General features: G+C 35.6%; 1 protein-coding gene across 7 annotated transcripts in view; it reads right to left on the minus strand.

The window, feature by feature from the left end:
* LOC126717674 (uncharacterized) overlaps positions 1–13,852 on the minus strand; it is a 77,722-nt gene that overhangs the window by 18,444 nt on the left and 45,426 nt on the right. The window lies entirely within an intron of this gene.

The following is a 13,852-nucleotide window of genomic DNA, read 5'->3' on the forward strand; positions in this document are numbered from 1 at the left end:
AGTTTAATTGAAGAGATTTTTGATGGTTTAGTAAAATTAATTTAAATTGAGAGAAAATAATAATATATTAAGGTTCTAAGGTTTAGAGATCCACACACAACACATCTATCGGTAGTCTTAACAATATTTATTTTATAACTCAACTGAAATTCATACGAAGGATGATCTTAGTCGGATGATTTAACAATAAAAACTCAAGAATTAATTGTCTAAATTAGTTTCATGAAATTTGATGGTTTTTAGACCACTTAAAAACAATTGATTTAACCTAGGAAATTAGCCAAGTTGTTACAAATCTAGGTTATCACAAAAACAAAGATCAAATCAAGCAAAGCAGCGGAAAATAAATAACACAAGATATGATCACCCAGGAAACCAAACCGGTAAAAACCTGGGGAGGATTTGACCTAGCTATCCTCAAGGTAAACTTGAATCCACTATTTTGAAAGAATCGAAGTTCATACAATAAGACTTACAAGCCCCCACGCTCGACTTCTTATTGTTACCAACCAGTAGAACTTACTGACACTACCACGTGCAAGCTCCGAATCCACGGACTCTTTCTTTCTTAGATTCACCACCAGATACAAGCACACTCGCTTGTGTTTTCTTTAAGCTTCAATGGTAGCAACTGAGTTGATCATCAAGGTGTAGATAAATCTTCTCCTTGAAAACCCTAAATTTGTGTAAAGGAAGCTCCTCTAGATCTCACAAGAGATTTACACAAACCGCAATTATGAGCAACACTAAAACGTGGCTAGGGTTTGCCTTTTATATTTAGGACAAATAAGAAACCCTAAAAACGTTTTAAAACACCTAGGTCTGAGTTGGAAAAATCTGCAGAAAACCATTCTGCCCGAGCTTCGATCGATCGAGCCTGTCTTTCGATCGATCGAGCCAGGCCGAAAGGCACAATGCTTTCCTACTTTAACTCGATTCCAACTTTACATAAATGCACAACTTTAAGCTAGACTAAAACACTTCCAAACACATTGTTTTGATCATGATTTGTCAACAATACAAATTAGAGTTCTAAATACATAAAATCCTAAGTCTTTAGAACCTAACAAAATTGATTGATTTTAGGCAAAACAAAACTAGTGAATTAGTTCGCAAGGAATACTAAGCATTTAACGTGCCCGAAGTCTACGATATATCAAAGAATTACACAGAACTAAACACTTTTCTAGATGAGTAAACCAATCAAAAACATAATAACATAAGCATCAAAACTAATAAATAATTGTCAAAAACATACCAATAAACAGTTAGATTTCACCCCTTACCTTAGCAAGGCTTCTAACAAGCCATAACACAAATAAAACTTTAGAAACTATAAAGACACTTTAAGAAAACCTAAATTATGTTCTACAGCAGCTCTTTTCTAAATTTTGCCTTAAAAAGCCTTTAAATAGGCCGAGAAATCCTATTACAAGTTGAATTCCCGTTTGGAAAAAATTTCAAGTTTTTAGGCTTCACTTAACCGACGTTTGCAGCCCATTCAAATTCATAATTTCGATTTTTGGTCAACTAATAAGTTATAGCCCTTTAAGATAACTTTTCAGCCCAACTTGAATCATCTCGATTGGACATCTGAGCCTAAAGATATGCTCCAAATACTAACTGGTGTGCAAGCTGGAATCCTAATCCAAATTGGACTTGGATTTGGTGGAAATTTCCTTTAATTCTTTGCTCCAATTGGACTCAAATTTAATTGGGTTGGCCTTCTTTGACTTCATCATGACCCTTGTAAAAGCAACGTCCATTAACGAACAATCATCATGAAGCGGGTACCATAAGTGTGAAATACTATCTTACCTATAAAAAAAAATTAATAAATTATAAAAGGTCAATAAAGATTAACTTTTACCTCGCATACAAATTCATAATATAAGAAAAAAATGATGTTCATCAAGTTGGGATGTATTACAAAGAATCATTCATATTTAACCTTCTATTGCTTACCTACAACTAGCATAGAAATTAAAAAATAAATAATAGGAAAAAAAAGGTCTTGTTTTGAAATGAATAAGAAAATTGTGTAAAAAAACATTATTATGTGCCATATTGTGTAGACATCACGTTTTTACAACCAAAAAAAAAAAAAAAAAAAAAAAAAAAACAGTCCTAACAACAACAACAACAAAAAATAAATAAATAAATTAACTACAATATTATGGGTCTTGGGTACATCATTATAATGATTCAATACAATTCATGTAAAATAATGTTTTGAATAATCAATATTTAAACGATTTCCTTTAAACTTGAAATAATGAGTAAATAGACTTTCAAGCAAGGTTATCGATTCCGTACCGTACCGGTTGGTACGGCTGAAATATACCGTACCGCCCAGCAATCCGATACGCTTGACCCCCCTGTTTCGTACCGGAAAAAATACCGACCGTACCAACCAATTTCGGCCGGTACCGGGCGTACTGGCCGGTACAAAAAAAAAAGTTTTTTTTTTTTTTTAAGTTTTATAATTTTTGAATTTTTGTTTGGACAGAATGGTAACTTATTTGCATTAACTTATTAATATTATTTGTTTTCTTAGTATGCAATGATAACTTTTAAGCTTTCTATTTTTTTTTTTTTTTTTTTTTTTCCCTTTTAATTGATACTAAAGTCTAAAATCATGAATAATTAGTTCTGAATTGAGGAAATGTTTTATGATAAACTTTTATATTTATTATAATATATATATACACAGACACATACATACATATATATATATATATATAAATATTTATAAATATAAAAAATAGCGGTAAACCCGAAACGGTATACCGGTATTGACCGATATTCGAAATATATCGTACCAATTGCCAAACCGGTACGGCCTCTGGTACGGTATTGACATCCTTCTTTCAAGGGTTTAAAACAAGTTTGAATTCAAAACTTTTCAAATTTCAAATGTTGTGAGATTTGGAAGTATAAATTTCAAATCTTTTGAAATAAATGCACATTTCAGCAAAAAATAAATGCACATATTTGGTTTTAGAAATTATGTATTCTAGCCAAACGGTTATGTATGACACCTTGATTACTCACAAATATATATATATATATATATATAACTACGTTCTTATGCTTTGGAGAGAGAGAGAGAGAGAGAGAGAGAAAGTACTTACCAAATCGAAGTTTGAAGTAGCCCTTGCATTCTTTGTGTAAATAACATCTTGTGTAACATTTATACACACAATCTGAATATTCAAAGTCATCAGAAAAAAAATTTATCTCATGAGCGTGTGTATATATATATATATATATAACTACGTTCTTATGCTTTGGAGAGAGAGAGAGAGAGAGAGAGAGAGAATGTACTTACCAAATCAAAGTTTGAAGTAGCCCTTGCATTCTTTGTGTAAATAACATCTTGTGTAACATTTATACACACAATCTGAATATTCAAAGTCATCAGAAAATTTTTTTATCTCATGAGCGTGCACACGCTACCATGTCCACAGCTGATGGATCTTTTAACTCAAGGGTCACAGGTTTGCGGGTTGTGGAAGCCCAACCAATAGCACGCTCTATTTTGTCAACTTTTTGTTCACAGCGTTTAAATTATTTTTTTATGAGGCAACCATGATATGGTTTTTGAATTAAACAAAATTTCTCACCAAACTAGTTTGGAGAGAAATTCTTCAAACTTATCCTATATCTCTTTTTTAGGTGTGAATTTTGAAAATCTAACTGTTAAATTTCATATTCCTTATTTTCTTAATATGTATATCAAATTTCGTTCAAATCGGATTTTATTTATTATTTGATCAATGAACTTATTTTTTATACATAATTTTAGATTAAAAAAACTTGAAATTTTAACATTTGTTTAATGACATAGCAATTGATCTTTAATCTTCTTGAAATATTGCAAGCATGAAGGATATAATAAGAACATGCAATCCAATAGTTAGATTTTCAAATTTCATACTCAATATAAAAATATATGATAAGTTTAAAAGGTTTCTCTCCAAGATGATTGGCATGCACTTCAATAAAGAAAATGAAAACGAACTCCATTACTGCCAGCATAAGTTTTCTTATAAAATTCGGAGCCATTTATTTTCACTCATTCAAGTGTAAACCTTTACATCTTATATACAGTTAACTGATTTCTCAGCTTTAATTGATTTCTCAGCTTTAAAATATGGATAATTTAATCGATAAAATAACTTATTTTTAAAATATTTTTCTCTAAATAAGTGTTATTTAAAATATTTTATGTTAGGGCTTTTGGTTAGGTCCAAAAGGTTTTGTAACAATTTCTATGTCAACATGCAATTTGTCACAAAAGTCAAGTATACTACTAGCACAACAATTGATTAAAAATGAACATGAGACAAGGATCCAAAATAATACTCTATCATATCAAAGTACCTATTTTAAATGTTTTTTAAAATGATATAGGTATAAATAGAGTATAAAAATAATCGTATTAGAGCATATGGAATTCAAATCATACTGCAAGTTATTTATGAAAAGACATCATATATGATCAAAGTTAGTTTGGAAGTTACTACTCATAAAATTTCATTTACAAAGAAGAAAAAACAATGTTAGGACTACAAAAATTTGCACATCTTTTATCACAACTCGCCATATGGTGAGTTGTAAGTGGTGGAGGTGTGAAACCACATGGATCTACCACATTTTCTCAAACACACAAAACTTGCCATGTGGAGAGTTATGTTGTGGTAAAAGTTGTGTAAATTTTTGTGAACTTAAAATTTTTTCTCCACTACTTACAACTCGTCAAATGGTGAGTTTATGACAAAAGTTGTAAAGTTTTTGTGGTCTTAGCATTTTCCAAAAAGAAAACTCAACAAAAATAATATGGATTCTTAAAAATTATGACAAGACATTTAATTTGGAGCCAAAAGAATAAAGTGACTTAATTATGTTAAATGTTATGAATAAAATATATGTATTAATTTGACAATAAACTAAAGAATAGGGCTAAATGGTATGACATTTCCCTAAACATATTAGTTAGAAACTTATTTAAGATAGTGAATTTTAATAGAGAAATATTTATTATAAATTAAGTGTTGTCCTTTCAAATTAATGCCCATTTGTTAGGGTTTCAAGCTAATAAAAGAGTTATTATGCACTGTATAAGTAATAATGCTAGGAACACAAAAACTTACATAATTTTTGGCATAATTCACCACATTGTGAGTTGTGAGTGGTGAAAGTGTAGACCCACCTTTTTTTTTTTAAACACTCACAACTTGCCACGTAGTGAGTTGTGGTAAAAGTTGTGTAATTTTTTACGGTCCTTATATTTTTCAAGAAGAAAACTCAACAAAAATAAAATGGATTTTTGAAAATTATGACAAAACATTTAATTTGGAGTCAAAGAATAATGTAACTCAATTATGTTAAATGTATGACTTATGAATAGAATATGGTTATTGCACATATTGAATAGAATATGGGATTTTGAGCAATAATTTTCAGTTTTTAAACAACATTACACATTTTTTTTACACATTTTTTCATCCACACGTATTTTCAAAAAATACAAACATAATTATTAGAACAATATTACCAAACTGGCCCTAAAAATTAACCTTTAGCAAACCAGATACTAATGCTATTAACAGAAGGAATTTAGGGCATTTTTATATATGGGGCTCGGAACTCTTTCCACACTTAACGATGATGGTTTCTTGGTCTTTTTTGTTGTTTGAGGTCAATTGAAATGACCAATGACTAGTGCATCTACCCATGAAGCATGATGATTACTTAAAACCCACATCCCAAGGTTGGTTGAGGTGATTTATGGGCACTTTATGTCAATAGAATTTGTTGTCTATGTTTTCTTGTAGTCAAGCACATTATAGCAAGAATGGGCATCTACCCCCTTTTTCCCTTCTAGAAGCCAATTATCAGTTGTTCACAAAAACTACGAAAAATAAAAAAATTGAAAACAACCTTAATTCCATCCAAGATGCAAAATATGGCCGCAAAACCCACTCAAACACCTCCACTTTGCTAAATTGGGTCTAATATGGGAGTTCCAAAGCAAAATATGTAGTTTGACCAACTATTCGATCATTCGATTCTACTCCTAATGTGTGGTTAATCCAAATCCTTTAAATTGATAAATGGATTGCCAAAATCGAATGTAATATGAACAAAATGTCACAAAAATGAGAAAAGCTTCTAGAACCGAAATCCTAAGAGCATTCATATTTGGAATGCCATATGTCATATGTTGATTTAATTTAGTATAAAAGCCCAAAGACCCCACTATATCCGGAATTGTAAATGTAGACTAGTGCAAAAAAAATTGCAAATGTGCTACAGTGTAATTCTAAATGTAGAATCGCACTGTAGCTCAATTGTAAAAACAAAAATATTATTTTATTCCTTTTCTCTCTCATCTGTCTCTTGACTCTCCCACTCTCTCAACCCTGTCTCCCACGTCTCTCTCTCTTTCAGATTTCTCCCTCTCCCTTTGCTTTCTCTCAGTGATTTCTCGCTCTCCCTTTGCTCTCCCTCAGGCCACCATTGGCCACCATCGTCCAACAACGCCAAGCCCAGGCCACATCTAGATGTTTTGCCTCAATGTGGCTTCGATATTTTGCTCCAATGGGTTTGCTCTGATGTGGGTGTGGTTTGCTCCGATTGTGATGCGTGCTGTTTGCTCTAATAGGTTTGATGTAGCTTCGATGTTTTTCTTCGATGTGGGTGTGGTTTGCTCCAATTGTGATGCGTGTTGTTTGCTCCAATGGGTCGTGGGTCCAGTGGTAAGTTTGGATAGGTGGATCGGTGTATCATGGGTCAAGTGGTGGTGTGGGATTGGATCGGTTGTGGCCGATGGGTTTGGATTGTGGAGATTGGTGGGTTTTTAGGTTTGGATCGATGCTGTGTGTGTGGCTTCATTGGTAGCTCCGATGGTGATTTTTTTTTTTTTTTTTTTTTTTTTGGCTTGGTATGATGGTGGCTCCAATGGTGGGGTTTTGGCTTGGTTTGAACTGATGCTTTATGGGCTTTTTCTTTTCTTTTTCTTTTTTTTTTAATGTGGTTTTGGTTTTGGTTTGATGGTCCAGTGGGTGGTGCTAGGATATGTGGGGGTGACTGTGTGTTGGTGGTGTCATGGTGGTGGCGTGGTGGCTATGGGGGTGACTGTGTGTTGAACTGTTTTGGTTTTATCTGTTGTGGCCTTGCTAGAGGTTAAGGGAGAAAGAGAGGAAAAGGAAGAGAAAAAGAGAAATAGTAAAAAAATGAATAAAATAGAATATTTAAATAAAATAGGAAAAAAATAGAGTTTTGGGATGTTTGATGTATTGTAAAATGGTATGGTATAATTGATAAAGTAGCTTTTCGAGATGGTAAAATAGGATGGAATAGAATTTTAGGATGTGAATGCTCTATTCCCAACTAAATTTAGGGTTTAATCAAAACCTGACCAAATGATCTCCAAATCGTGCAAAATCACATATCTTTGGAAAGCTTACACAATAAAATTTATCATATTCAACTTCAACCCCAAACAACCAATTTATCAGAAAACTCACAAAAATCACTTACAGTGAAACCCCTCAAAAATACTATAAGAGGCTTAAATTCTGAAAATCATACAAAACGCTCCAACCAAAGTACATAAAAAATAAAAAAATAAATAAAAAACCATATGTGTAACAGGCTTTCCAATGGCGTATGGCATGCCCAATTCCAAGTTCAAAAAGGCCTCCATGCAAATGCATGCACTTTCACTACAATAATCAAAAAAAATTATGACGCACCAACTTCTCGAAGTCATAACTTTTCACACCAATCTCTAATAACTCAAACTTGGTGTCATTGGAAAGATGATTTTATTAAATTTCCAATGGTAACGTATTTTCTCTATTTTAATGCCCTCAGAAGTTAGGGGCAAATATAGGAAAGCATGTATAAACAGGCCCTCCTACCCCTCTGTTTGGGCATCAAGCATCGAAATAAGCCTTTCCATGCTTAAAAGGAGCTTCCTAGCTTTAGCTTTCTTTCTTTTGAGCAGTCTTTAGTAGTTTGGGAGTCTCATAGAGTTCATCCAGGGTTGTATGATATATGACTGATTGACATCAACAGATTGCTATTGTCAAACGTCTTTCTACTAAGAACTCTATGGGGGTTACTATCAAACCACCAAAGTAGCTAGGTGGTGGTTCTCTAGGAGTTCTTCCAAGATAGTAGCATGTCTAATTCATTAGCATCAATGAATTACTGCTTAGAGAGTCTCACGACTAAGAACTTCTTGAAGATATTACTCAATAGAGCTTTGAGCAAAATGTTGTTGGCATGCTGACTGCTACACATCCACCATGTTGTTGTTTATGATCAAGTAGCCGAGTAGACGTTGTCTATTTAAACAATACATTGCTCTTAAACCCCTCTCATATAACATAGCTATGTATACATGCATACATCCTTCATAATCATATAAACCAATGCAAAAATCATATCAAAATTCTGGTTTTCTAATTTTTCACCCAAAAAAACAAATTCTTCATTTTATATTTTTAAGTGTAGAAATTTTGTCTGAAATTTTACTTTGATCCTTGTTTCTTGGTTTTTCATTAAAATCATCATTTTCCAAACATATTAACTTTATCCAAAATTCTGCTTTGATCCTAGTTTCTTGATTTTTCCATAAAATCATAATTTTAAAAAAATTTCCAAATGCAAAAAGTCTATCCAAAATTTTGATTTCCTGATTTTTTTAGTAAAAAATAATAAATTTCAAAAACTAAGCCCGTGTTTAGATGATTTTTTTTGTCACTCAATTTTCATCACTCATCACTTATCACTCATCACTCATCACTCTAAAATACCATGTTTGGTTGGCACCATCACTCACTTCCCATCACTCAATATTTTTCACACTATTTGTGGGCCCCATACCTGTCACCCGGTGCAGCTTTTTTTTTTTCTTTGATACCCAAACTCACCAAACCTAGTGAAAAAAAAAAAAAGAACCAAGGAGAAAAAAAGAAAAAAAAAAAGTCAAAAGGTGGTCAAAAGGTGCTGCTGAGTACTGTTTATGGGTCCCTTATGTGTGTTTAATTACAATATTGTCACTGAGTTATGAGTTATGGAAACTGAAAACAGCCAAATGTGTTTTCAGTTTCCATAACTTATAACTCAAAAATTACAAAATTGAGTGATAGAAACAGAGTTATAGACTTCCCAAACAACCTTTTTGCTATGGGTCCCACCATTTTTGAATTATGAGTTATGAAAACTGAGAATTTAGTTACGGAAACAGGCCATCCAAATAGCAATTCCTGCTCTACTTTCCACATTTCAAAAAACCAATATTTTGCAAACGTATACCCTAGCTTTAAGGTTTTCCTTATCAAAAACCTCATTACCAAGCAAGATCACAAGATGTCTCCCTTCATGTGATCGACTAGTTCAAACCTCATCAAAAGATGGACCACATCATTTACCATAGAATAATGAGATCCTGATAATGGCTAGGACCCCCTCCGAACATATCTGCAATGGGTGCCAATAACATTTCAAGTCCATCCTAACATCATCACCTTATTAGTCATGGGTTTTACAAAACGATTTTTAAACTAAAATAAATTTTGTTCTTTCTCTAAAATCAAAACCATTAATATCTTGTGTATTATTCTTGATGCATGAATTATAATTGGGACATATGCCCCCTGAGATTGGACAAGTATTTTGTTTATGGGTCATGCTAACGAGTGTCCTTAGGATAATAGTTAATAATTAATTTTAGAAAAGTTTTAACACCACTTTTATAAGAAATGGATTTTTTTTCCCATTAAAATTTTCTTTAAATGAATTATTAACCATTGTTTTAAAAACATCCATTAACATTTCCCTTTATTTATAGCATTGCACACATTTTTAAGGGATAATTAAAATTTAGGTGTTGTTTATAGGGTTAGGGTGCCTAATACCTTCAAAATTGAATCCCGAATTTTTTTTTTTTTTTTTTTGGTTCCACATATTATTTTATTTAATTTAGGATTAGTGAAAATAATGGGGTAAAACCATTTTTTTCAAAACTTGGGTGATCAACCACACCTTTAAGAAATTTCAATAGTTGGTGGTTACACCATACACTCTATATCCACATCCCCTCCACACGAGCACCCATGACATGCACCACGAAAAGGAGGGACTGTCATCCCATCTCACGTGAATATGCATCGTCCACCAGTCGCCATTAACCTTAAACCATGGGTACGTTAGCTAGCTGCGCTGGTTCGTCCAAGCAATCCTAAATCGATGATAGATAGCACTTGACTCTCGTTTTAGCCTGCTTTGCGTCATAATATTTGGTTGTTTCAGCTCAACCTTCCAAACCGATCGAGCTCAGGATACAAGACCCAAGTTTGTACCCTAACTCTCTTGTGTTCGGATCAAATCATGGCTTCTCTCAGGCCCAACTCACTCTCGCAAAAGATGCCAAACCAAAGTCTTGACTCCATTGCACATTTCTTAGCTTAGGAGATGGTCTTGGTCTGATCAAGTGAATCCTACTCTCCTTTGTATTATTATACGGACGAGGCTTCTAGTCCTAGAAATAGAATTCGCCCAGATACACTGGTTATCAAACCCTTTTTAGATTCGCATGCATAAAAATAAAAATTGATGATGCCAAAAATGGTCAGTGAGCTGCACAGTCCTTACATGCTCTAGACAGAACTTGTGAAACAAAGACAAAGAAAACCTTACAGAGAGTAACGGTGTGGTACCGGCCAAATACCCTCTAAAAGTTAAGTTATAGAGAATTTCTACAACTCTAGAGTGCCAAAGCTGGGAGAATTACGCATACCTTGACTTCTAAGGGCTTTGGGTCCTCACATGCTCTAGACAAAACTTGTGAAACAAAGACAAAGAAGATCTTACAGAGAGTACCGGTGTGATACCGGCCAAATACCCTCCGAAAGTTAAGTTATAGAGAATTTCTACAACTCCAGAGTGCCAGAGCTAGGAGAATTCACATACCTTGACTTCTGAGGGCTTTGGGTTTTTACAGTAGTGTAGAACTGACCTTTGTTTCTTGGAGGTAAGGGTGTTCCTTGCGGGGAAGATCCTCATTAATACACGTATTTTATGGGATTCTTTCCATGTAAAGACTTCGTTGATTTAGGGTTAATCGTAAGGCGCAAGACATTTTCATATGAGGTTTTTTGGAGACCACTTAGGCCACGTAGATGCCACATAGCTTCATTACCTGTCTCCCTTGCATCTGTTTAGTTGGAATCGTCTATTATGAAGGGTCCGTCCGTCTTCCTACCCCTCCGTCCAAGATACGATTTGTTCTATCGGTTGTTTGTCAATACACCAGACCATCCATTTCCTTAGTACCGTCTCTTATGATTGGCTTCAGTTGAACGAATCCAACTACTTTAAATTTTATCCCCTTCAACTGCCCCTTCACTTTATGGGTTCGTCACCTGGTTGCACAGACGGACCCATGAAGTGACGATCTAATTTAATTCTAGGGAGTTGCTTCTTGATTGGCAAGCTAGCTTAGGATCATTAATGCAGGGGGCATATGGCACAATTTTAGTGGTTGATCACTAGGACCAAAGCGTCTTTTCGTCTTCCGCGCAGTTTCCTCTATATATTGGTTACTTCTCCTTTTCATTTTTACTTTCCGCAACAAATTTCCAGTGTCAGGGCACTACCGTCTCCTGCCAGAAACTGACATCCATTAGTTTAGCGTGACCGTCTGCTACGCCACTTCTGTCGCCTCTTTGCATCGTTCAACTGTAAGTATCCTTCGTCTTATACTGAGATTTCTCTTTTGCCGTTTACTTTAAATATTGTATGCCCGTCGCACATGTAGACCTGTAAAGTCTTAGGAGTTTATCCATCACGTGTAGGTGACAGATGTCTAGTGAAGCGTCAAATGAGCAATCGTGTATCCGCAAAGGAGCGGGCTATGATGAGGTGTATCCGTCTGGTCAAGATGACTTCGGCATCTCTTATGATGAAATGGTTCTGTCTACCAACCCACCTTCCATGGAAGAGGATGAGGACTCGAATGTGGACGGATCACAGAGTGGTTCAAGTGGGGATTCAAAGAACGAAGACAACATAGGAAATGTTGAATCCCCTATTAGATTCGTCACAGGTCCTAACAGTCTTAGTCAATTTCTCGTTCCCCTCATGTGGACAGTCAATGAATTTAACTCCATCATCAAGAGACCATACTTTGAGACCCTTCGAGAGAGGTATCAAATTCCTACCAACGTCCCCATCAGTCTACCCTTAAAATTTGAAAAATGTTACTACTAAGATGTCGAAGACGTCGGAGTGTACAAGCAAATGTTTAAGGTGGGACTTAGGCTCCCTTTTAATGCTCTTCACCACCGTTTACTTCAATACTTGGGGCTAGCCGTCACCCAGATCTCTCCAAACGCCTGGAGAGTCTTCCATGGAGCGTAAGTGTTGTATGGGGTCTTGACCAACGGGGAACGAAAGCTGATGGTGGAGGAGTTCTTCCATTGCTACCGTCCTTCTGAAATCGTCTAGTCTAGGAAGATGTTCAGCTTCCTACCGAGGAAGCCATCACTTAGGCTAGTGTGTGAGACTCCTGATTCCAAAAAAACTAGAAGAGCCGATACTTATTCATTTAGGGGGACAATTGGATGTGTCACCCTAATGATCAGGAGAACATGCCCATTGATAAAACTTGGGGGTGTAATGCCCCTATCTGGTTGGTTTCCATCTGGTTTGAACACTGTTTTCTATTTCTGGTTTCATGCGTTGGCCTAACCGTCTCTTGTTGCAACCCAGGACCAATTAAAGGTTACTCTTGAGCAATGGAGTTTTTTGGAGAAGATCTTAGGATCAAGTTGGTGGAGAGGACATGGCAAAAGCTTATTACTTTGGACACCATTCATTGGTACTGTGAAGGTCCTAAGCCTATTGCTATCGCCTGTTGCTACGACGAACAAGCATATAAACGTAAGTCTGTAGCTTACACTTTTTCCTTCAATTTATAGTATTTTATCTAACTTTTTCTTTCCGTCCCTCTTGATGCAGAAATGGAAGATGGTAAGAGGAGGGCCTACATCTGTCAGTAAACTGCTGTACAGGTAAAGAAGCAAAAGCAGAAAGGCATGCCCCTGAAGGGGACGGGTCCGGTTAACCCATTCACTAAGAGGAAACCATAAAATAAGATTGACCGTCCTCCTTAAAAGCCCAAGGTGGTGACAGGGTTAACCGTTGAGGAGACCACATTCAAATAAGCTACCTCCTCCACCCCGTCCTAGGAAGGAAAAAAGTGTGATGACAGGTTAGGGTCCCGTCACTGAAAAGTGCCCCGTCCTCTTCCAGGAGTAGGAGAGGTACATAGAGACCAAGTAGCAGCACGCGAGTGCTACATAGCGATGCTGGAGATGGACAACCACTTCCAGACCATGACCATAGAAAAATAACGAATGGTTGCAGAACCTGTTGAAGGGTTGGAAGAGGTACTCTTCGATGACTTCAGGCCTGATTGAACGACTAGGATCGGTACCCTCGCCAGTCCGCAAGTTCGTCAAGCGCTCACAACATTCCTAAGAGAAAACCAGGATGTCTTTGTCTAAAACCATGAAGACATGCCCGGGATCGACCCGTCAGTCATGGTGCACAGGTTGAATGTATTGCCCTCTTTTCCCCCTCTACGACAGAAGAAGCAAATGTTCGCCTAGGAGCAAGACAAGACTATAACGGAAGAAGTCCGCAAATTGCAAGATGCAAAATTCATCAAGGCAGTGTACTACCTCGATTGGCTGGCCAATGTAGTAATGGTCAAGAAAGCCAACGAAAAATGGAAGATGTGCGTAGACTTCACGGAATTAAAAAACGCGTG

This window comes from Quercus robur, chromosome 3 (genome assembly GCF_932294415.1).
Source record: "Quercus robur chromosome 3, dhQueRobu3.1, whole genome shotgun sequence".
In the NCBI taxonomy this organism is placed as follows: Eukaryota; Viridiplantae; Streptophyta; class Magnoliopsida; order Fagales; family Fagaceae; genus Quercus; species Quercus robur.